This window comes from Xenopus laevis, chromosome 7S (assembly GCF_017654675.1).
Source record: "Xenopus laevis strain J_2021 chromosome 7S, Xenopus_laevis_v10.1, whole genome shotgun sequence".
NCBI lineage: Eukaryota > Metazoa > Chordata > Amphibia > Anura > Pipidae > Xenopus > Xenopus laevis.
In genome coordinates this window covers 107,938,207-107,964,735 of record NC_054384.1, presented here as the reverse complement: position 1 = coordinate 107,964,735, position 26,529 = coordinate 107,938,207, and the positions used below count along the sequence as shown (strand labels likewise).

General features: G+C 42.2%; 1 protein-coding gene across 1 annotated transcript in view; it reads left to right on the top strand.

Moving 5' to 3' along the window:
* Window positions 1-1,821: 1,821 nt before the first annotated feature.
* LOC108697908 (G protein-activated inward rectifier potassium channel 4-like) overlaps window positions 1,822-26,529 on the top strand; it is a 48,823-nt gene continuing 24,115 nt past the window's right edge. The window contains exon 1 of the mRNA XM_041571723.1: window positions 1,822-2,453. The gene's annotated coding sequence lies outside the window, so the exon portion shown is untranslated. The remainder of the gene's footprint in view (window positions 2,454-26,529) is intronic.

Here is a 26,529-nt window from a genome sequence, read left to right as displayed (position 1 = left end):
GTGTAATCAGGGTCAGGCCAAGAGTCCATATACCAAAGAGTCAATACAGGATTAAAGTGCATTAATGGAACTCATGAGAATGAGGCCTACGTGGGACAAGGAATTGCAGACAGATCAGACTTTAAAATTATGTTCCAGCATCAATGCATTGTCATAAAGCAGCTCTAGGATGTCCACATCATCATCATGCTGGAGCCAAAGGACTTGAGTGTTGGGGGTCACAAAGTGGTCAGGGACAGATTTCCCCAAACGGCACCCAGAGGCCACGTGGTCCTAGCACCCTCCCATTTCCGAGTGCCTGCACTGCTGCGCACATGCAAGCGCCGGTAAAACAGGGCACTGCCCACTGCAACCACCATATTGGAAGCAATGAGCTGCCACCTGAAACTGCAACATCAGAAAGCAAGTTAAAATGCTGGTGGCAGCACCTTATTGTAAAGTGAAGGAGTGGCACGGGGGGCACAATGTAGGAGAGACGGCAGCTGTCTGCCTTACAGGATGGTTCTAGGCCCACTCACCTAATGCAAAGAGCAAAAACATAACTTACTACAGGACTAAGGAGAGAGAAGGAACTCAAATGAATAAATTTGATGTACAAGAAGTGAGAATGGAAAGCTACAGTAGGTGGAAAGGTGGTATTTGTTCAAGGGCACAGCAAGGCACCCCCATACCCATCTGTACCTCACCTTTACCCCAGCAGAACTGTTCTGTTCAGTTTGGTATTTAATTTGAGAAAGCTCTGTGTGTATCTGGAGAAGAAGTAATGTATGGAAAGTAGGGATGCACCAAATCCACTATTTTGGATTCGGCCAAAGCCCGGAATCCTTCGCAAAAGATTCGGCCGAATATCGAACCAATCCGATTCCTGCATAGGAAATTAGGATTCGGTTTGGCCGGGCAGAAGGATTCAGCCAAATCTGAATCCTGCTGAAAAAGGCTGAATCCTGGACAAATCCCGAAACGAATCCTGGATTCGGTGAATCCCTAATGGAAAGGAAGAAGGAGGACAATGACTATGGAAAGAATTCTAATAGGGGAGAAGATGGAAAGATAAATGCAAATGCACCTGGGCCCCTTGTATTTCTGCTTAAGTTTTTAATAGTCTATAAGTGTAGGACTTATACAGCACAATAAAAAGAATAATGATTAGCTGGCTGCTGTGGAAGTAAGGAGGCGATGGAGATAATGGTGGGATGAAAGGTAGAAATAAATAAATACAATAAATAATTAATTTAGAGTCAGTAGTTTAAAGGAAAGTTAGTTACGTAAGAAGAGAAATGAAGTGAAAAGACTAGAAATAAGAAGAGCAACGGGGATAAAGGAATGTTTGGAGGAAAATAGTGAGGAAGGGGGAGCAGAAAGTAAGAAAGCAAAGAAAGAAAGAAAATAATGAAGATGGAAAGAAAGTAGGAATGTCAGGAGGAAGGAGGGATGGGGAATCGAGGAAACGGTATAAAAAAAGACAAGTTGGGGTGAAGATGCCTGAAATAGCTTAGAATCCTATGACACATACAGAAAGGAATAACAGGAGGGGAACAAATCAATGGAAATGCAAGTGAATTAAAAAAATTTGTTGTATCAGTGAGAAGGGAAATCACAATGAACACTGAGAAGATCTCGGAGCAACTGGACAGATTAGTGGGAGATCCACTTGGAGTTCTTCTTTATAATCCCCTCTCCTATACTTGTATTGTATTTCTACATACCCCCCTCCTCTCCCATACACATAATGTACTTCTATATACCCCCTCCTATTAATAGAGTACTGACTGTGTGGCTGTAGATACAGGGGGGCTCTCATTCACTCGCTGCACCCCCAAATGACACAGGCTCTTTCCATTCCCCATTCATTGCTCAGATGCTGCTGTTCCTCTGCTCGTCCTCTCCCTGCAGCTCCTCACTGCTTCCTCCATTCAGCTCTTCTTCTTCTTCTTTGTCTAACAAAAGGAGATATTCCTGCTCTTCCCCATGTGTGATCCTAAATCCTTCATATAAAATTCCCTGTGCCCTCCCTTTTCCCAGCACAAGTCTTTGTGTATTCCTCCCTCTCCTGACCTGCTCTCCTCCTCTCCTGCCTCCCATCTCTGCCTCCAATCTCTGCCTCTCATCTCCAGTTCCACACGGGCTCCACTCACATCCCAATGGGATCTCCCCTCTCAGCCCCCCTCCCCCTCGCATCCTTAAATTGTGCATTTTCCTCCCATTCCTTCTTCTTCTACTCAGTGAGAAGCATTATCTGCAGCCCGCGCAGCTCCCTATCCCTCCTGCCTGGCTCTGGGTAGTCACATCACTCTTGGACAAGCATCACTTGGACTCCTAACACTTGGGCTCCTAACACTTGGGCTCCTAACCCTTGGGCTCCTAACACTTGGACTACCTGTGCCAGCCTCTCAGCTCACAACATGCCCACCCAGCCCTGGCACCACACTCGTCTCTGCATGTAGCACCTAAAGGTAAGTGAGCATGTGAGCTAACAACTTGCTTAACCCTTCCAGTGCCATCTGCAACCAGCACCTAAATTCCAGGCTAGCTTACATTAACACCTACCTGGATGGAACAGTCCTTTATTTCTACAATAAGTTTCCTATTTTTTTAAAAAAAAGGTGAAATCTCTCCGTTGTGTAAGGGGAGTTGTTGACTCCAAGTAGTTAATTTCATTGATAGAGACAATTCATGCGTAGAGAGAACTTCACTTGCTTCTTTCTCGAGCGCTTGTAACTGAATTAGTGGCCAGGTGCAAGATTTCAAGGGTGTTTAACCCAAAATTAACATTTTTAGAAATCAAGTATAGTTGAATCCAATATACATTCATTATAAGTAGTCATTTGTATGAGACCTGTTATCTTCTGGTTTTCTGGATAAGGGATCGTTATGTACTTTGGATCTTCATACCTTAAGGGCTCTTACTGACGAGCGGTTGTAGCTGCGCTCCCCTGCGTTCCATTTTTCTGCGTTCAGCCGCAGGGGAGCGCAGGAATAGACGCATTAAGGTTTTTTCAATGGGGCTGTACTCACACAGGCGCGTGTAGGCGCCGAACGCAGGAAAAATGCAGCATGTTGCGCCTCAACCTGCGTACGGCACCTACATGCGCCTGTGTGAGTACAGCCCCATTGGAAAAAACCTTAATGCGCCTATTCCTGCGCTCCCCTGCGGCTGAACGCAGAAAAACGGAACGCAGGGGAGCGCAGCTACAACCGCTCCTCAGTAAGAGCCCTAAGTCTACTAGAACATCACATAAACATGAATTAAACCCAATAGGCTGGTTTTGCTTCCAATAAGGATTAATTATATCTTAGTTGGGATCAAGTACAAGCGACTGTTTTATTATTACACAGAAAAAGGAAATCATTTTTTAAATATTTGGATGAAATAGAGTTTGTGGGAGACGGCCTTCCTGTTATTTGGAGCTTTCTGGATAACAGGTTTCTGGATACTCACACCTGTACTATAGAAAACAATGTAGCGGAATCCTGTAAAGACACACGGGAGACACCGTTTCTAGAGGTGGAATCAGCCGGGACAGACAGTCGCTGATTTTAATTACAATGACGCTTTCACAGAACCCTTGAAAATTTGTAATGAATGTATTTAGGAAAGTGGCTCAGAATGTCTTTTTCTTTCATTAAACAATGTTTTATTGTAGGGTTCTACAATAAAGAGGTTTTCTACAAAATCCATTTTGATTTTTGTTTAGGGGGCAGATTTATTAACTGTCCAATTAGAATTTTCAAATTTTATTTATGGGCAAAACTTTCAAATTTGAATTGTGAATCATCCAAACCAGATTCAAGTTTTAATTCAAATTCAAATTTTGAGATTTATCTAACTCTGTCCATTTAAAAGTTCAACTTCGACTATCCGCCACCTACAACCTGCCGAGTTCGTGTATAAGTCAATGGGAGAGGTCCAGGGACCAATTTGGACATGTTACTAGCCTTCCTGACATTCAAGTTTTTTTTTCAGAGAAAAAAACTTGAATTGAGTTTAGTCGACTTTTTCAGTTGGTAAAATTTGTGCGAGTTTTAGATATTAAATTTTTTTAATAAATATACCTGCACACGAATTTCGAGTATATTTAATAGAGTTAAAGGAGAAGGAAAGCTACGGAGACATTTTATTGCCAATAGATTAGCCACAATAGTGCATCTATAACACTATATTTATTCTGCAGAATGCTTTACCATACCTGAGTAAACAGCTCTAGAAGCTCTCTCTGTATGTTTAGGATAGCAGCTGCCATATTAGCTTGGTGTGACATCATTTCCAGCCTGAGTCTCTCCCTGCTCACTCATAGCTCTGGGCTCAGATTACAGCAGTGAGAGGAGGAAGAAGGGGAGAGGAGCAAACTGAGCATGCTCAAGCCCAAGCCCTGGAGGTTTAAGCTGAAAACAGTTAGTCTGATACAGAAGCCCATGAGTACACAATAGAAGGAAAGAAATGTGCTGTTTCTTTTGACAGAGGACTCAGAGCAGCATTACTTTGAGGGTTTAGGGCAGAGACACACGGCAGATTCGAGGAGATTAGTCACCTGGCGACAAATCTCCTCTTCTTCGAGCGACTAATCTCTTCCCGAACTGCCTTTTCCTGCCGGCTAGAATGAAAATCGCCGGCGGGATGGCATTTGGAGCATTTCGTTTTCCCAAGTCGTCTGCAGTTTCCTCATGAGGCGACTTCGGGCGACTTCAGAAAACGAAGCGTTTCAAGTGCCTCCCTGCTGGGAATTTTCATTCTAGATGGCAGGCAAAGGCAGTTCGGGGAGATAAGTCGCCCTGAAGAAGAGGAGATTTGTCTCCGGGCTTAAAACTAAGGCTTACTTAGTTTTAACCTTTCTTTCTCTTTTAAAAAAAAACCCACACAAATTCGAAATTCGACCTGCCTCCTAGATGTTTGGCATGTATGACATCATAGGTGACATCACTGAAGCAGCAGTGACCTCATAGCTGCCTTTTCAGGTAGCAATGACCTCATTTTACTCATTGCACCCAATAACTCAGTTCTTTTATAAACGGAATTGTGCCGGAAAGGCATCACTAAGGGGCAGATTTATCAAGGGTTGAATTTCAAAGTTAAAAATACTTCGAAATTCGACCATCGAATTGAAATACTTCGACTACGAATATCGAAGTCGAAGTTTTTTTCAGCGAATTTGGGTATCCTGCGGTCGAAGTAAAACCGTTAGATCGAACGAGGAAATCCTTTGAATCGAAGGATTTCAGCGATCGATCTAATGATTTTACTTCGACTTCCAAAAATGCTCAAGAATTCCACCATCGAATTGAAATACTTTGACTACGAATATCGAAGTCGAAGTTTTTTTTCAGGGAATTTGGGTATCCGGCAGTCGAAGTAAAATCGTTAGATCGAACGATGAAATCCTTCAAATCGAAGGATTTCAGAGATCGATCAAATGATTTTACTTCGACTTCCAAAAAATGCTCTAGAAGGTCCCCATAGGCTAACATAGCACTTCGGCAGGTTTCACTTGGCGAAGTATTGAAGATTTTTTAAAGAGACAGTACTTCGATTATCGAATGGTGGAATATTCGAACGATTTTACTTCTAATCGAATTCGAAGTTGCAGTATCCTATTCGATAGTCGAAGTATCCAAAAAATGACTTCGAATCTCAGATTTTTTACTTTAAAAATGCCCTCGAATTCACTTCGACCCTTGATAAATCTGCCCCTAACTGCAATAAATTCCCAATGCCTTTGGCCCAATTCAGACGAAGGGAACTTTTCAAGCCAGAGACAAGGTTTGATATATTCTGCATGTATTATCATTATTATTCTGTGTTATGGTAAAGAGGCGGATGATGAATGTTTTTGTCCGGGGTCTGATGATTGCCCGGCCGTGTGCCGATGACAAGTGTAATTATGATGTATTGGGCTTTATTGTCGTTCCTGTGGAGCTCGGCGGTGATTCGTCATTTCATTCCATCTGTGACTGACTAATGTTACATTTGGTACTGGGAGAAGGGACTTTTACTAACCAGCAGTTGAAAGAATAGAGAGGAATAGTGATGGGCGAATAAATTCTCCAGGCGCAAATGCGGGCAAATTTCTACGTTTCACCACCGGCGAATGAATTTGCGAAACTACCATGAAAATTCAACGGCGAAAATTTTGGAAGCACATCAGAAAAGTTGCTCATGTCAAAACCGTCAAAATTGATGCGGGCGGCAAAACATTTTTTTTTTGCCATTTCGCGAATTTCGCTGAAAATTCGAATTTTTTTCTGCAAAACAAAATGGGACAAATCCGCCCATTACTAGAGAGGAATGCGTGCTGATTATAAAGCTATACCCTCATTATAAAGTCAATGGCACAACTTTCACTGTGCTTTATTGTCATCCCTCAATCTCTATTTATATATATAATGTTTATATATATAAAATGTTTATATATATATGGGGGTTGTTCACCTTTAAATTAACTTTTAGTAGCAGCAGCTCTCCAGTCCACAATTTCAGCAATCTGGTTGCTAGGGTCCGAATTCCCCTAGCAACCATACACTGATTTGAATAAGAGACTGGGATCTAAATCAGGGAGGGCCTGACAACAAAGATGATTTAAAAAAAAAAAGTAGCCATAATTATAAATTTGTAGACCTTAGAGAGCATTTTTTTTTTAGATGGAGTCATTGACCCCCCCCCCATTTGAAAGCTGTAGAGATTCAGAAGAAGAGGGCAAATGATTAAAAAAAAACTATAAAAAATGAATAATGAAGGCCAATCGGAAAGTTGCTTAGAAATAGCCATTCTATAAAATAAGTTAAAGGGGTGGTTTTCCTTTAAGTTAACTTTTAGTATGTTATAGAATGGTCAATTCGAAGCAATTTTTCAATTGGTCCTAATTTTTTCTTTTTTATCTTTTTTTTATTATTTGCCTTATTCTTCGGATTCTTTCCAGCTTTCAAATGGGGGTCACTGACCCCATTTAAAAAAACAAATACTTTCTAAGGCTACACATTTATTGTTAGTGCTACTTTTTTATTACTCATCTTTCTATTCAGGCCTCTCCTATTCATATTCCAGTCTCTTATGCAAATCAATGCATGGTTGCTAGGTGAATTTGGACCCTAGCAACTAGATGGCTGAAACTGCAGAGCTGCTGAATAAAAAGCTAAATAAGTCAAAAACCACAAATAATAAAAAATGAAAACCAATTGCAAATTGTCTCAGAATATCCCTCTCTACATCAATCGAACAGTTAATTTTAAGGTGAACAACCCCTTTAACTTAAAGGTGAGCCACTCCATTAACAGGCACCTGGTGAAACTGGTCACAGCGGGACATATGGGTCAGATTGTAAGCTCCATTGGGGCAGGAACAGACCAATAGCAAGTTACATATTAGTGTTATCTAAATAAAGGATAATAAAAATACTGTATACAGACATTGCGTCCACCTACTGGGTTCCAAGGGAAATACCTTGGGGTTCCCGGCTAATAATAAACAAGTTCACACACCACTATACAACATAAAGATCACTAGATAAGGGAATACAATAGATTTTGAAGATAACCCACATAACAGATAAGGAACACTCGTATGAACTGTTTTATACTCGTATGAACTGTTTTATACTCGTATGAACTGTTTTATACTCGTATGAACTGTTTTATACTCGTATGAACTGTTTTATACTCGTATGAACTGTTTTATACTCGTATGAACTGTTTTATACGACTCTCGCGGTAAAACTGAAAACTCATCTACTGTAGTGATGAGGCACATCCTTTTAATACTCGTTTCATCTGAAATTCGCTTGATTCCTAATCAGTTCAACAGCGTGATTCATGGCTATATAGATGTCTGTGCAGCCCGCAACACACGGCCGGCGTTAAAGGCCACTCTGCAGAGAAATGACTTGTTTTATGAGAGATGCAGGGAAAGCGAAGGTGAGAGGCAAGTCGCAGTCATGAAATGGAATTGTATGGAAATTTGTACTGGTAGAAAGCAGAGCAGGTATATTGCCTTTAACAACTGTGTTATTGCTGTTTTAAGGGGAACTAAGAATGAAAATGTAATATAGATACCTGTATATGTATAAATGAATTAGAGCTCACTCAAATAACTGATTCCATTAGAAACAAAATCTAACAAACGAACTGCCTTTTGCACAAATCCTGCATGTAGAGAGACATGACATCTGGTGAGTTTAATAGAGTGAGCTCTAATATATCTTCTAGGCAAAATGAACCCCCCTATAAGATATATTGGATCTAACTGTCAGTTAATATATGACACCCAACTGCTGCATGAAGACAGAATGAAGAGAAACAGATGCTGAGAGAGGAATAGTGAAGATAAACTTGATTATTTTGGAAACGGTACAGAAGTATTAATAGGTTATATTTAGAAAACGTCTTATTTCAGCATGCTGAGGATTATATTACATTTTCATTTTAGCGATAGTTCCCCTTTAATCACGCCCGCTAAGATCCCATAGAACACTGCTCCATGCATCATCATGATCACCAGCTTTAAGTTCTAATGTTGTGCAAATGCTGAAATTTGGTCCGGTGTCTATCTTGCTGCTTTGGCTGCTGATAAAACAGTTCATGTTGTGTTGGGAGTTAAAACAGTTCAAAGAGCTGTAACTTCAGCAGCAGGAATTGCATCTCTTACTATTACCAATAGAAAACTAGAAATGCAATATTAAAGTATAAAAGGCAGAGCAAAAGTCCAATGTCAGTTGCCCCAATAACCTCCCAGGGCAGCTGGAAACTGACACAAACTGTATAAATGGTGAAGAAAGAAGAATAAAGAGAGAAGATGAGCTCGGCTTTAAATCAGTCCAACAGCAAATAGACAATTCTCCCTTATCACATCGATGCACGCGGGTGTATTTGCTGGGGAACCATTCAGTACTGTAAGAATTCATTATGGGTTTGTTCTGCTACAGTTCCCTGTTCAGTGAGAAAATCATCTTATAGAAAAGATCAATCACTGCTTCATGCGACTCACCAGCCTGGGAAATATCTTATTGACACTAAGGTTTATTCCCAGTGTAGGATCAGCCTCATCTGAAACCCAATCCATAGGGACATTGGACCTTCCTGGCTGAGGACAAAAGATCATTGTGGTGCAAAAGAATCTTGGCCAATGACATTTGGCTCCAGGGAAAAACAGATTCTGGGGAACTAAATTATATAAATTGCTACTGTCACACCTATTATCCCACAGTTACTATAGGCACCATCTCTCCCTACTATACCTGCTATCCCACAGTCACACTCCCTTCCCAGAGACTATTATCCACTGTTACTATAGGCACCATCTCTCCCTACTATACCTGCTATCCCACAGTCACACTCCCTTCTCAGAGACTATTATCCACTGTTACTATAGGCACATCTCTCCCTACTATACCTGCTATCCCACAGTCACACTCCCTTCCCAGAGACTATTATCCACTGTTACTATAGGCACCATCTTTCCCTACTATACCTGCTATCCCACAGTCACACTCCCTTCCCAGAGACTATTATCCACTGTTACTATAGGCACCATCTCTCCCTACTATACCTGCTATCCCACAGTCACACTCCCTTCCCAGAGACTATTATCCACTGTTACTATAGGCACCATCTCTCCCTACTATACCTGCTATCCCACAGTCACACTCCCTTCCCAGAGACTATTATCCACTGTTACTATAGACACCATCTCTCCCTACTATACCTGCTATCCCACAGTCACACTCCCTTCCTAGTGACTATTATCCACTGTTACTATAGACACATCTCTCCCTACTATACCTGCTATCCCACAGTCACACTCCCTTCCCAGAGACTATTATCCACTGTTACTATAGGCACCATCTCTCCCTACTATACCTGCTATCCCACAGTCACACTCCCTTCCTAGAGACTATTATCCACTGTTACTATAGACACATCTCTCCCTACTATACCTGCTATCCCACAGTCACACTCCCTTCCTAGAGACTATTATCCACTGTTACTATAGACACATCTCTCCCTACTATACCTGCTATCCCACAGTCACACTCCCTTCCCAGAGACTATTATCCACTGTTACTATAGACACCATCTCTCCCTACTATACCTGCTATCCCACAGTCACACTCCCTTCCCAGAGACTATTATCCCACTGTTACTATAGGCACCATCTCTCCCTACTATACCTGCTATCCCACAGTCACACTCCCTTCCCAGAGACTATTATCCCACTGTTACTATAGGCACCATCTCTCCCTACTATACCTGCTATCCCACAGTCACACTCCCTTCCCAGAGACTATTATCCACTGTTACTATAGACACCATCTCTCCCTACTATACCTGCTATCCCACAGTCACACTCCCTTCCTAGTGACTATTATCCACTGTTACTATAGACACATCTCTCCCTACTATACCTGCTATCCCACAGTCACATTCCCTTCCCAGAGACTATTATCCACTGTTACTATAGGCACCATCTCTCCCTACTATACCTGCTATCCCACAGTCACACTCCCTTCCTAGAGACTATTATCCACTGTTACTATAGACACATCTCTCCCTACTATACCTGCTATCCCACAGTCACACTCCCTTCCTAGAGACTATTATCCACTGTTACTATAGACACATCTCTCCCTACTATACCTGCTATCCCACAGTCACACTCCCTTCCCAGAGACTATTATCCACTGTTACTATAGACACCATCTCTCCCTACTATACCTGCTATCCCACAGTCACACTCCCTTCCCAGAGACTATTATCCCACTGTTACTATAGGCACCATCTCTCCCTACTATACCTGCTATCCCACAGTCACACTCCCTTCCCAGAGACTATTATCCCACTGTTACTATAGGCACCATCTCTCCCTACTATACCTGCTATCCCACAGTCACACTCCCTTCCCAGAGACTATTATCCACTGTTACTATAGACACCATCTCTCCCTACTATAACTGCTATAGTAGGAATAGCAGGTCGTTTGCCAGTCGAAACCCTAACTAACCACATGCGATCTCCGGAGTCTAAAGCTGATACATAATTCAGGAGGTTTTTACCTGATAAAAAAGTCCAAGTCAGGAGAAAGTCAATGAGCCAATTAGTAACTGTGTCATCAGTTCAATAATCTGCTCTTTGGCCGAGGACGATGGCTGGTGGCACCGTAAAGGTTTGTTAGAAAATCGATTGAATTTTATTATCATGGAAACAGAAACACAGCTGTTCAGTGCAGGAGTTCAAAGAGAAGTCGGGACATTTCAGTAACATCTGCGGGCTGAGCTGTCCCATGAAAAAGGGGACAGTTGGGAGGTATGACATTCTCTTAAGCACTGTGGCAGCAGAGTCTCTTTAAGGGCAGAGACACACGGTCAGATTCAGGGAGATTAGCCACCCAGAGACAAATCTCCTCTTCTTCAGGCGAACTGCCTCCCCTGCCTTCCCGCCGGCTAGAATGTAAATTGCTGGTGGCATGGCAATCCGTGCGCTTCCTTTTCAGAAGTTGCCTGAGGTTGCCTCACGAGGAAGAGGCGACTAAATCTCCCCGAATCTGAGCATGTGTCTCTGCCCTAAAGGAAAAAGGAAAGGCTGAATTTCTGTGTTAAGTGTTAAGTGATTATATATTAGGGATGCACTAAATCCAGGATTTGGTTCGGGATTCTGGCTTTTTCAGCAGGATTCGGATTCGGCCGATTCCTTCTGCCCAGCCTAACGAATCCTAATTTGCATATGCATATGCTAATTTGCATATGCAAATTAGGTTCAGAGAGGGAAATTGCGTGACTTTTTGTCACAAAACAAGGAAATAAAATCGTTTTCTCATTCTCACCCCTAATTTGCATATGCAAATTAGGATTCAGATTAGGTTCGGTATTCGGCCGAATCTTTCGCAAAGGATTTGGGGGTTCGGCCGAATCCAAAATAGTTCATCCCTATTATATATACTTAGTAGTGATGGGTGAATGAATTTGCCAAAGAATTTTGGATGAACGCTGGAACAGTCACTCGCGTCCAAACCATAGCGCGTCAACACTATTCGGACGCCCATTGACTTTAACGCCGGCGTCAACATTGACATGAATTGACGTAAGGATCAAAATTGATGCGGTTTTCAAAATTCGAGTTTCACAAATCTTTCAAGAGAAATTCACCCATCACTGATACTTACCTGAAATCCTGGGCCGGTGCTCCTATCAGCAGAAAACTGCACAGGTCCGGGGTTCATACCAATGAACATCACGGAGCGATCCTCTTCTGGCTTTTCTTCCTTCAATGTTTTTACATGCGTAATACTGCGGAAAACCGAATTTTAACAAAGAAGTTGCTATCTCATTCTACTGTGCATGCCTCTTCCCCCCGGAAATTCAAATAAAGAAGAAGCCGGAAGCTGATCTCTTCCCTGGAATAACCCCCGGATTGGAGCAGTTTTCTCCTGATAGGAGCACCAGCCTGGGGTTTCAGGTAAGTATATATAATCACTTGGGGTGCCTAACTTTTGGCACCGCAAGTAAATAGGCCTTTCCTTCTCCTTTAAAAATGGTTATGGTTCCTTGTTTCATGGTGGGTTCCAAGTTTAAGCTCATCCTTGACCGTTACTCTTCTCACATTGCTCCTTTGCTGCTCAATAAGCCAAACAAGTCCCTAGTAAGTTGGTTCCTCCTCTGGGAAAGCTGGAGATCCTCTTTGGGGGTGCACCCTTCCCTTCAATCACTGCCCCCTACTGCTACCCCAAACCCATTGCCAGCACTTAATATAACCCTGGCTTCCATGAGCTGTACACAGTGTCTAGTTCTGTATTGAATCCACTTCTCTGTGATTTTAAAGTACTTCTGCATGGAGAGATGGTTCCCCTTGGAGCCATTCAGCAGTAGGCCCCGTCTGACTCTTATTTGAGCTCCGCCGAATTACTTTGAGGTTTGCCAGTCGAAACCCTAACTAACCACATCTCTGGAGTCTAAAGCTGATACATAATTCAGGAGTTTTTTACCTGATAAAAGAGTCTGAGTCAGTAGAACGTCAATGAGCCAATTAGTAACTGTGTCATCAGTTCAATAATCTGCTCTTTGGCCAAGGACGATGGCTGGTGGCACCGGAATTCTTAGCATCGCTAAAGTGTCCGGATGTGTAAAGGTTTGTTAGAAAATCAATTGAATTTTATTATCACGGCAACAGAAACACGGCTGTTGAGCGTTGATTAGGATTAAAGGGGAACTAAATCTTAAAACTAGGATTCTACACAATAACTACACCCAGTAGCTCTGAGGATTAACAGCAAATGGTCTGGGCTGCTGTCACTAGAGACAAACACACGATATACTGTACATACACAATATAACAGTCACAATATATGATATATATATATGATATATATGATATAGATTAGCAATTAAAGGGGTGGTTCACCTTTCAGTTAACTTTTAGTATGTTATCGAACAGCCAATTCTAAGCAAATTTTCAATTGGTCTTCATTATTTATTCTTTATGTTTTTTTTAATTATTTGCCATTTTCTTCTAATTCTTTCCCGTTTTTAATTGGGCGGTCACTGACCCATCTAAAAACAAATGCTCTGTAAAGCTACAAATGATCTATTATCGCTCTTTTTTATTACTCACCTTTCTAATCAGCTTCTTCCCTATTCATATTCCACTCTCTTATTCAAATCAGGGAATGGTTGCTAGGGTCATTTGGATCCTAGAAACCAGATTGCTTAAATAGCAATCCGGAGAGCTGTTGCATAAAAAGCTAAATAACTCGAAAACCACAAATAAAAAAAAATGAAAACCAATAGCAAATTGTCTCAGAATATCAAACTCTACGTCATACTAAAAGTTAACTCAAAAGTGAACAACCCCTTAAATTCAGATTCTCATTACATGGCAGCATAGAAATCAGTGCAGTTTGTATCAGAATTAAATAATCAGCCCTGTAGCATCAGCTTCTATATGAACCTCTTGATGATTTCCCGTGACCTATAAGTTCAGCTTCTCATTAGCAGCCCAGAGCTCACTGAGCATGTGCAGTGCCACTGACACACAAAAGATGGCCAAACAAAATCCAAAATGGGGAGCTGCTGTAGAAGGCCTGGATCATTACTGCTATAGGACTGCCAAGCTTTTGGGCTGGACAGTAAGTTTAGTATATAAAATACAGCATTTTGAGCCATTTTAATTTTTAGGGTTTAATTCTCCTTTAAAAGACTTTTTTTTGCTTCTGGAATCTTCCCTGTAAATGTGCTGCAAACAAAGATGCAAAGTGCATGAGCCGTATGTCAGTTCAGGAGCGAATTTCAATCCATATGTCGTATCTGAATATAAATGAATGGGGGACGTGTGTGTTTGTGTGCAACAACCCACATATATTGGGTACGGATTTCTTATGACACCAGAGCTAACACTCTAATTTGTTTGGTAGTGTTAGTTCCCCTTTAAAAGAGCAACTGAATTCACCTCGATTGCGAAACGAGACGGCCGATTCGGAACATGATTGATGCGCTCGCAGGTCCCTTGTTTTTGCTCCTTTGAATAACTTGTATTGAATGTAAATGGGTCAATATCATCTGCCCGGAAAGATTTTTCATTTGAGAATTCTCCGACCATATGTCACTTCTGACTGATCTCCACCGGCTGCAGACGCCTTCCCCTTTAATGGGTGACAGTGATTGACAAGCGAGGACTGCAGAAAATTCAGCTGTTCTACATTTTATTTTTGCCTTATTTATGTCAGTTTCCCTCTTCCCCCCTGGGGAAGTTATTGTTTATGTTTCAGACTCCTGAAACGATGTAGCAGAATCTACATACGGACTCCTGTTACATTGATTCATGAGTCAGAACAGGAGAAACAAATACTGCATTCAATGACATTTCTTAATAACTAAAGTACCAATAAGAGCAGCCCTGGAATATATGATTTACACTGTATGGACAAGAGGAAGTGAGTTAGAGAAAGCAGCAAATGATTGATCCTCGCAGCACCAGGATCCCCTTTATAATGACCCCCATGTCTATGAGCGACAGATAATTCAGCAAAGGGCACAGGTCAGGACTCCTACAAATCCAAAGGCACAAACATCCATATTCCTTGTTATCCCAACGTGCCGATCGTTATATATCCTCCCACCCCCCAGTCAGGATAAGAGACAGGGCCCCTGCCGAGCAAATAATGATAATGAGCGATATAATAATGATGTTGGGTTGTCATTATACATATTGCCGACAGCAGGCCCGGGAGATGGATGAGAAGATCAAGCACAAAGGCAACACAAACAGTTAAACCAATAAGCACTTTGCCTTGTGTGAGATTATAACAGCGGGGCCACAGGGCAAGGATTCCAGAGAGGAGTGAGATCAGGTCCTGTTTATGAGGTCCCCAAAATAATATTTATTTCTGCATAGTAAAAACAAAAACTATAACCCAGTATAGTAAGGAAAGATGATGACTGTGGGGCAAGATTGTGACACTAGGGCAATATGAAGACCATACAGAAATATGGAGACAGTAGGACTATAGGAAGACAGTAGGGTAAATTGGGAAGAATAGGGAAAGATGGAGACAATAGGGCTATGGGAAGACAGTAGGGTAAATTGGGAAGAATAGGGAAAGATGGAGACAGTAGGACTATAGGAAGACAGTAGGGTAAATTGGGAAGAATAGGGAAAGATGGAGACAGTAGGGCTATGGGAAGACAGTAGGGTAAATTGGGAAGAATAGGGAAAGATGGAGACAGTAGGGCTATGGGAAGACAGTAGGGTAAATTGGGAAGAATTGGGAAAGATGGAGACAATAGGGCTATGGGAAGACAGTAGGGTAAATTGGGAAAAATAGGGAAAGATGGAGACAGTAGGGCTATAGGAAGACAGTAGGGTAAATTGGGAAGAATAGGGAAAGATGGAGACAGTAGGGCTATAGGAAGACATTAGGGTAAATTGGGAAGAATAGGGAAAGATGAAGACAATAGGGCTATAGGAAGACAGTAGGGTAAATTGGGAAGAATAGGGAAGATGGAGACAGTATGGCTATGGGAAGACAGTAGAGTAAATTGGGAAGAATAGGGAAAGATGGAGAAAGTAGGGCTATAAGAAGACATTATGGTAAATTGGGAAGAATAGGGAAAGATGGAGACAGCAGGGGAGGAAAGTGGTAGTAAAATAAGGTCAAGATACTCAGGCAACATGGTGACAGTAGAAGAAGAAGGCAACAACAGGGCAATCAGGAAACAGTAGCACAAAATTGGGACATTAGGATAAGATACAGTCACAATGGGGAAATAGGAAGACTGTAGGGTTATAATATGGACAAATGGCAATCATTGGCATAACTAGAGTACGCCGGACCCCCCACCAAAAAATATTCAGAGGGGCCCAACGCTCATAGCTGCCCCCACCCGCAAACCCCCCTCCCCCGCCACATGCTTGCAAATACTAAAACTATTATATATTTGCTGCCCATCCTGCTGGCTTTAAGCTATTTCTTGGTCACTAATCCTCATCTTGCAGGGGTTCTAATTAATCACCAGGCCCCAGCAGTGCTAAATTAATTGGTTTCCCCAGTATCCATAGCACCCAATGCAGAGGGAGCCAATGGCAGATCAATTGAAGTCATCTCCAGGATTAAGGAGGACGTTTCCCAGTGGATTCATTCTCCATTCAACAAAGGACAACCCCTTTACTGTTCCTCCAAGGGAGAGAATTTGAAAAAAGCCAATGAGGGGACACATTTATCCCACCTAACTTACTATGTTACTATGTTACAGAGAGAGACAAGAGGAAAGTGTTGGAAGGGTTACTGTCTGCTCTGCTCTCATTTCCCTACAGAAATAGGGATTGGTAGCACTAGATAGGTACCTAATATATAGAGACAAGAGGAAAGTGTTGGAAGGGTTACTGTCTGCTCTCTCTCATTTCCCTACAGAAATAGGGATTGGTAACACTAGATAGGTACCTAATATATAGAGACAAGAGGAAAGTGTTGGAAGGGTTACTGTCTGCTCTCTCTCATTTCCCTACAGAAATAGGGATTGGTAGCACTAGATAGGTACCTAATATATAGAGACAAGAGGAAAGTGTTGGAAGGGTTACTGTCTGCTCTGCTCTCATTTCCCTACAGAAATAGGGATTGGTAGCACTAGATAGGTACCTAATATATAGAGACAAGAGGAAAGTGTTGGAAGGGTTACTGTCTGCTCTCTCTCATTTCCCTACAGAAATAGGGATTGGTAGCACTAGATAGGTACCTAATATATAGAGACAAGAGGAAAGTGTTGGAAGGGTTACTGTCTGCTCTCTTTCATTTCCCTACAGAAATAGGGGTTGGTAACACTAGATAGGTACCTAATATAGAGACAAGAGGAAAGTGTTGGAAGGGTTACTGTCTGCTCTCTCTCATTTCCCTACAGAAATAGGGGTTGGTAACACTAGATAGGTACCTAATATATAGAGACAAGAGGAAAGTGTTGGAAGGGTTACTGTCTGCTCTCTCTCATTTCCCTACAGAAATAGGGGTTGGTAACACTAGATAGGTGCCTTATCTCTTTGAGGAACAGGAAAGGATTTGCCCTTTGTTGGATGGAGAATTGATCCACTTGGAAATGTCCATAAACACAATTCAGCAGGAGCAGTCTATGGTTATAGTGGTTGTTTAGATACATATAATATATAATACATATGTATAAAGTATATACATTCTTTTTCAGTGGCCGCTTACTATTTTGCACTTTTCTGCTCGTCGGTCTGTTAACCTTTCCAGGAAGGCCGTGCTATTCCCAGGGGATGAAGGAGCGGATCAAAGAAGCATGAGCCCCCTATAGATACAATGTAGCACTTTCATGTTCCTCTAAGTGTCATTTATTCTCCCCGGGGGACGCTGCAGGCATATTTACCCTGTTCTCAGAGAATCCATTACAGGAGCTTCATAGGGGGCCGTGTATCTGTCTGTTAGACGCACTGGATCCAATTAGTACTTGTAGGGCGTCCAACTGCAACGCCGCTTGTGTAGTGACGAAGCTGATGGGATCGGTGCCCATATCGAATTAAAAACTTTTGTTGTCAGATAGAAGAACATGATCATCTGCTGCTGATACAGAAACCTGCAGAGTTAATATAGATTTCACTGCCATAAAAAAAGAAAATGACAGATACAAGAGGAAAGTGTTGAAAGGGTTACTACCTGCTCTGCTAAAGCCTCTGTTTAACAATGTGCTACTCACAGTCTCATGCACTGCAGCCCCTTACAGACAAAGTGATTGTCGCCCATTGTCATTGCCCCCCCATTTGATTTTCCAGGGGTCCCCTCACTTTCCTTGGTCTCACTGGCCCCCCCAGTGCCAACCCAATTAAGCCAGATGCTTTACGGAAAGCTTTGTGCCCTTAAACTTAAAGTGAAAATCATCGGGATCCATCTCTATGTTATATGTGCCCAGTAGCGTCACTAGAGGTACGCATTTGGCTGCATTTGTCAGTGGCGCGCGGGCTGCTGGGGGGCCCTGAGGGGGTGCGGGCCCTGGCCCGCTTGCACCCCTGCTCCCCCGGTAGTTCTGCCGCTGTATGTGCCCATCTCCATGTTATATGTGCCCATCTCTATGTTATATGTGCCCATCTCTATGTTATTTATGCCCATCTCTATATTATATGTGCCCATCTCTATGTTATATGTGCCCATCTCTATGTTATATGTGCCCATCTCTGTGTTATATGTACCCATCTCCATGTTATATGTGCCCATCCCTATGTTATATGTGCCCATCTCTATGTTATATGTGCCCATCTCTATGTTATATGTGCCCATCTCTATGTTATATGTGCCCATCTCTATGTTATTTATGCCCATCTCTATGTTATATGTGCCCATCTCTATGTTATTTATGCCCATCTCTATGTTATATGTGCCCATCTCTATGTTATATGTGCCCATCTCTATGTTATATGTGCCCATCTCTATGTTATATGTGCCCATCTCTATGTTATATGTGCCCATCTCTATGTTATATGTGCCCATCCATGTTATATGTGCCCATCTCTATGTTATATGTGCCCATCCATGTTATATGTGCCCATCTCTATGTTATATGTGCCCATCTCTATGTTATATGTGCCCATCCATGTTATATGTGCCCATCTCTATGTTATATGTGCCCATCTCCATGTAATATGTGCCCATCTCTATGTTATATGTGCCCATCTCTATGTTATATGTGCCCATCTCTATGTTATATGTGCCCTTCTCCATGTTATATGTGCCCATCTCTATGTTATATGTGCCCATCTCTATGTTATATGTGCCCATCTCTATGTTATATGTGCCCAACTCTATGTTATATGTGCCCATCTCTATGTTTTATGTGCCCATCTCTATGTTAAATGCGCCAGTATTTTTCCATTGTGCCAGTGGTGCATCAGAGGTCACACGGGGCATTGAATTAATTTAAATTAGAGCAGAAACATGAATCCTGCTTCAGTAGAAGCGTATCTGCAAAAATCTATTTTGCACCACATTTAACATATTTAATAATAGTTGTTGGGTGGGCAAGGGACAATCCTTCTGCTTTAAAGGGTTGGTTCACCTTTAAATTAACTTTTAGTGTGTTATAGCCACTTTGGGTAATAGCCTATTCTAAGCAACTGTTCAATTGGTCTTCATTATTTATGTTTGTTTTAGTTTTTTTTAATCATTTGCCGCCTTCTTCTGGCTTTTTCCAGCTTTCAAGTGGGAGGGGGTCACTGACCCCATGTAAAAAAAACAAACGCTCTGTAAGGCTACACATTTATTGTTATTGCTATTTTTTATTCCTCGTCTTTCTATCCAGGCCTCTCCTATTCATATTCCAGTCTCTTGTTCAAATCAATGCATGGTTGCTAGAATAAATATGGACCCTAGCAACCAGATGGCTGAAATTGCAAATTGGAGAGCTGCTGAATAAAAAGCTAAATAACTTAAAGGGGAACTATCACGAAAATGATAAATGTAATATAAGCTTCAGCATACTGACATTTCTAAATATAATCAATTAAAAACTCTGTCCTGTTTCTGAACTAATCAAGTTTATCTTCTTCACTATTCCTCTCTCAGCATCTGTTTCTCTTCATTCTCTCTTCATGCAGCAGTTGGGTGTCAGATATTAACTGACAGTTAGATCCAATATATCTGATAGGGGCTCCTTTTGCCTAGAAGATGTATTAGAGCTCATTCTATTAAACTCACCAGACATCATGTCTCTTTACATGCAGGATTTGTGCAAAAGGCAGTTATTTTGTTAGATTTTGTTTGTACTGGAATCAGTTATTTGAGTGAGCTCTAATACATCTGCTGGGAAAGGACCTTATTTGCTGCCTGCCCTCCAGTCCCCCTAAAGCAGTGTAAAGGCTGGAATTAGTAGCAAGTAGGCCCTGGTAATGCAGAAATACTCTGGAACCCAGATTATTAAATTAAAAATGTTGATTTTTCTTTCCTCCCAGCTGTTGTCAACCTATAACTCCCAGCACCCCCACCGACCCTGAAGAGCCTCTCGTGAGCTCCCTGCATGTATATTCTCATATTATCAATAGCTTCAGGCAACTGCAAACAGGCAGGATTCTGGGTAAAAAAAAGGGGGTGTGGCACAGCTGAATGAGGGTTACGGCTGAATGATAAATGACCCCCAGTGAGCTGAAATTTGTATTTTTGCCAATATTTGCATCTCGTCTCCTTCCCATCGTGCTACTCCCCATAAATAAATGATGATATCAATTAATATTACGGCAGCGAGTGCAGCAAGGTAGCGGCGAGATTGATACTCGCGCCTGGGGAGGGAGGAGTGCTATGAATTTAATGAGGATTATATATTGGATGCAATCACTTATGAACAGGATAAGGTTTATTCAATAAGATGGATTATTTTCATCAATCTCATTTATTTTTTTGTACACAGCTACGCAGGGTTAACCCCCAGTTCAGAACTCTCGGCTCATTAGTGCTGCCGTCTCATTGAACGATTGGCTTGTACTAAAGTTTCAATTGCCATATAATTAGCTTGTGTGAATCCTCCTGTTTATATGGTGTAACCCAGCTATGGGCAACGTTTCAGGGATCTCATGTTACTCAAAAGGGCCCCATGTCTGATCTCATGTGTTTAACATTACTGCTTAATGGAGAATTCAACCTTAAAATAACTTTCAGTACGTTATGGAAGGACCTGTTCTAAGCCAACTTTCAGCTGAACCTCATTTATTTTGTATCGTTTTGAATTATTATTCTTCCTACTCAGCCTAATTTCCAGACATGGCAGGAAGTGACATCATCTACATGTGCATGACATCACTTTCTAACTCCTCTGCTGCTTTTTTTTCCATATAGGTCCTCTATATGGAAATAAAAGCAGCAGAGGAGTTAGAAAGTGATGTCATGCACATGTACTGTAGATGATGTCACTTCCTACATCTATATGGAAATAAAAGCAGCAGAGGAGTTAGAAAGTGATGTCATGCACATGCAGATGATGTCACTTCCTACCACACATTACGTTGCTAACTGTACATGCACATTGGGGTTTGTTGATGGGTGCGCTTAGGGCAGCACCAGACCAAAATACAGCACTCTTTCCAGCCTGCATGTGGAAAATCCCTGGTTTTGGGGGTCACTGACCCTAGCAACCAAAGAACACATGGGCTGAAAGGCAGTGGCATAACATGGCATCCACAGGTCTCCTCAAACCAGCACTAAATTTAAGTGCAGGGGGAGGAGCACATTTCGGAATTGATGACTCAAGCAGGGGTGTCTTATGGGTCCTTAAAGGGGTGCAGGGGTGCTGTTGTTGGAAAGGTGCAATCAGAGAGTGAGGGAGCAGACAGGAGCAAAGTGAATGTTAAGCTCCATGAAGGTGGTGACGGAGATGTTTTTTGTAAGACAGGGATGTGAATGAGTAGTTGGGGGGCAGGGGTGCTAGATGGACCATCTTCTATTCATGGTTCATTCTGACTTTCAAACTGCTACTACTTTGATCCCTAGTATCCAGATAGCAGTTGAAATTCCGAGCCTGAGAGCTGCTGAACGTATAAGTGCACATTGTAGATTAATGCTGTCTGCCTGAGAGGTGAACTTCCCCTTTAATGCTATGAGTCATCCCGTTGGCTTTCTCAAAGCAGAGTAATTACCCGAGAGCAGGAGGTAAATCCTTAGGGTTACAGATTTGGGGCTTTGTGTGAGTAATAAAAGATGTTGCAGGCCCCAGAGCACTTGCATTGGGTTTGCTGAGAGATCACTGCAATATTCCTATATAGCGATTTAATGGCCAAGCACCTGTTTTACACAGCAAACGTTGCTCCTCTCACATCAAGGAGATTTTCTAGAAGAAATGTGAAATATTAATAGTGCAACCTGCGGCACCAGGGCCAAGCTCAGACCTTACGCTCGGCAAAAAAATACAGATGAATAATAAATACAGAGATATTTCATATTCAGCAAAGGGGAATTTTTTGGGAGGCGGACTACAGCTGAAGACTGTGCCGGTGCCATACCCTGAAGATTGTGCAGGTGTCACACCATAATGAGTATTGTGCAGGTGTCACACCATAATGAGTATTGTGTAGATGTGGTACCCAGAGAAATGTGCAACTATTGGGCCATTGTCGTACCCTGAGGATTGTGGAGATTTTGTAGCCATAGTGAAGATTACAAGCTCTTAAGGTAATAAGTTATAGCTGCTGTATTTTGTAAAAAAAATATTTAGTATTTTGTAATGTAGGACAAGATGAAGACTGTGAATTAACATGGAGACTGTAGGGCAAAAGGGAGGTTGTGAAATACGGTGAAAACTATAGAAAACGTTGGAGACCATGGAGAAATGTAGAGACTGTTGGACAAGATGGAGACTGAGGAGTAAGATGGAGAATGTAGGACAAGATGGAAACTATGTAGTAAGATGGAGACTGTAGGGCAAGATAGAAACTGTCGAGTAAGATGGAGACTGCAGGGCAAAATGAAGACTGCGGAGTAAGATGGAGACTGTAGGGCAAGATGGAAACTGGAGTAAGGTGGAGACTGTAGGGCAAGATGAAGACTGTGGAGTAAGATGAAGTCTGTAGGGCAAGATGGAAACTGTGGAGCAAGATGGAGACTGTAGGACAAGATGGAAACTGTGGAGTACGATGAAGACTGTAGGGCAAGATGGAAACTGTGGAGTAAGATGGAGACTGTAGGGCAAGATGGAAACTGTGGAGTAAGATGGAGACTGTAGGGCAAGATGGAAACAGTGTAAATGTGGAGACTGCAGGACAAGATGGAAACTGTGGAGTAAGATGAAGTCTGTAGGGCAAGATGGAAACTGTGGAGTAAGATAAAGACTGTAGGACAAGATGGAAACTGTGGAGTAAAATGAAGACTGTATGGCAAGATGGAAACTGTGGAGTAAGATGGAGACTGTAGGACAAGATGGAAACTGTGGAGTAAGATGAAGTCTGTAGGGCAAGATGGAAACTGTGGAGTAAAATGAAGACTGTATGGCAAGATGGAAACTGTGGAGTAAGATGGAGACTGTAGGGCAAGATGGAAACTGTGGAATAAGATGGAAACTGTGGAGTAAGATGGAGACTGTAGGGCAAGATGGAAACTGTGGAATAAGATGGAGACTGTAGGGCAAGATGGAAACTGTGGAGTAAGATGAAGTCTGTAGGGCAAGATGGAAACTGTGGAGTAAAATGAAGACTGTATGGCAAGATGGAAACTGTGGAGTAAGATGGAGACTGTAGGGCAAGATGGAAACTGTGGAATAAGATGGAAACTGTGGAGTAAGATGGAGACTGTAGGGCAAGATGGAAACTGTGGAATAAGATGGAGACTGTAGGGCAAGATGGAAACTGTGGAGTAAGATGGAAACTGTGGAGTAAGATGGAGACTGTAGGGCAAGATGGAAACTGTGGAGTAAGATGGAAACTGTGGAATAAGATGGAGACTGTAGGACAAGATGGAAACTGTGGAGTAAGATGAAGTCTGTAGGGCAAGATGGAAACTGTGGAGTAAAATGAAGACTGTATGGCAAGATGGAAACTGTGGAGTAAGATGGAGACTGTAGGGCAAGATGGAAACTGTGGAATAAGATGGAAACTGTGGAGTAAGATGGAGACTGTAGGGCAAGATGGAAACTGTGGAATAAGATGGAGACTGTAGGGCAAGATGGAAACTGTGGAGTAAGATGGAAACTGTGGAGTAAGATGGAGACTGTAGGGCAAGATGGAAACTGTGGAATAAGATGGAGACTGTAGGGCAAGATGGAAACTGTGGAGTAAGATGGAAACTGTGGAGTAAGATGGAGACTGTAGGGCAAGATGGAGTAAGATGGAGAACAACCAGATATTGGGCTTGTAGAGCATTTGTAATGTGCTTATTACCCCATTTTCTCAAGCTTTCACTATTCCTGCTGACTGTGACACAAGTAGCAAAGTGCTCAGTATTCCCTACATAGGACTCTAATACTCTAATACCTTCTCCTGAGTTTGCTGTAAATTGATCCATTGCAACATGAAAGGAACTAACAGCCTTGGAAATTGCATGTGTCCCCTCCTGGAAGAGTCTAGAGACCAAATTAAGCCATAGATCATCATCATCAAACAAGGAATCCCATGGCTCCTCTTTTCTAGGGGACATGGAATGGGGGTGAGATATTACTACAAATGATCAGATAGGTAGTGAGTGTTTAACCAAGGGACCAGTGTAACCCCAATCTCTTCCGCTGTGTTCCACAGGAAATTTGTAGTCAAAGCGCTGTTCCATCAAGCAATGAAAGATAATGTACTTACTAATGAATATTGGAAATTGGTCTTTTTGGGCAATTTCATGCTACACTAACACCCCATTACTTTCATGCTACACTCCTGAATGACATTAGGGATTAGGTGAGGCACTGGGACAGAATGTTCTGTTATACAGATAGCTAGAATCTCAGCTGCCATAAAGCAGGACAGGACTGCTGCTTACAATGGGGATCAGATAGGATCTGTGCAGCCACTGGGACAGAATGTTCTGTTATACAGATAGCTAGAATCTCAGCTGCCATAAAGCAGGACAGGACTGCTGCTTACAATGGGGATCAGATAGGATCTGTGCAGCCACTGGGACAGAATGTTCTGTTATACAGATAGCTAGAATCTCAGCTGCCATAAAGCAGGACAGGACTGCTGCTTACAATGGGGATCAGATAGGATCTGTGCAGCCACTGGGACAGATGTTCTGTTATACAGATAGCTAGAATCTCAGCTGCCATAAAGCAGGACAGGACTGCTGCTTACAATGGGGATCAGATAGGATCTGTGCAGCCACTGGGACAGAATGTTCTGTTATACAGATAGCTAGAATCTCAGCTGCCATAAAGCAGGACAGGACTGCTGCTTACAATGGGGATCAGATAGGATCTGTGCAGCCACTGGGACAGAATGTTCTGTTATACAGATAGCTAGAATCTCAGCTGCCATAAAGCAGGACAGGACTGCTGCTTACAATGGGGATCAGATAGGATCTGTGCAGCCACTGGGACAGAATGTTCTGTTATACAGATAGCTAGAATCTCAGCTGCCATAAAGCAGGACAGGACTGCTGCTTTGTAAAAAGAACAAGAATCTTTTCTATGCAAGCAGAGTAGAAGAGTTAAATATGAGATGCAGTTGGACTTTGGTGGCTATCAAGGGATGCTAGATGGTATAATTCAGTTATAACATATATAATTTAATTTTTAACAATGTAAGTAAAGGACTGGTCTTATGAGTATAGCAAAAAGTACAACTATTTGAGTTTCCAGGTCATCAGTTTTCAGCGTTCCCTATCTACTGATCCTTCTGCAACTTGTTTGCAGAATCATGTAAGCGACATTCTGGCTGCAGGTTTGGACTCTAATTATCCTTGAAGGACAAAGTGTTCTCACAAACTGCTCTGATAATAATGAAAAGCAGAGGCTGCTGTCAGGAATAGATGATACCTATTAGCATTGAGTAGTCTCCCTTTGTGCTCCAGCGAACAAGTACATGCAAAGTGGGGTTCTGCTAAAATATCCGTATGGTCCAACGTTTCTTAGTACAGGGAATACTTATGCTGCAATAGCTTTAAGGGATCATCTCTGTACAGACTATGAGCAAATTTAGGGGCTGTTCCTGCTGAATTGTGCTTAGTACAGGGGGAATAACCATCTCTCCCTACTATACCTGCTATCCCACAGTCACACTCCCTTCCCAGAGACTATTATGCCACTGTTACTATAGACACCATCTCTCCCTACTATACCTGTTATCCCACAGTCACAGTCCCTTCCCAGAGACTATTATCCACTGTTACTATAGGCTCCATCTCTCCTACTATACCTGCTATCCCACAGTCACACTCCCTTCCCAGAGACTATTATGCCACTGTTACTATAGACACCATCTCTCCCTACTATACCTGCTATCCCACAGTCACACTCCCTTCCCAGAGACTATTATCCACTGTTACTATAGGCACCATCTCTCCCTACTATACCTGCTATCCCACAGTCACACTCCCTTCCCAGAGACTATTATCCACTGTTACTATAGGCACCATCTCTCCCTACTATACCTGCTATC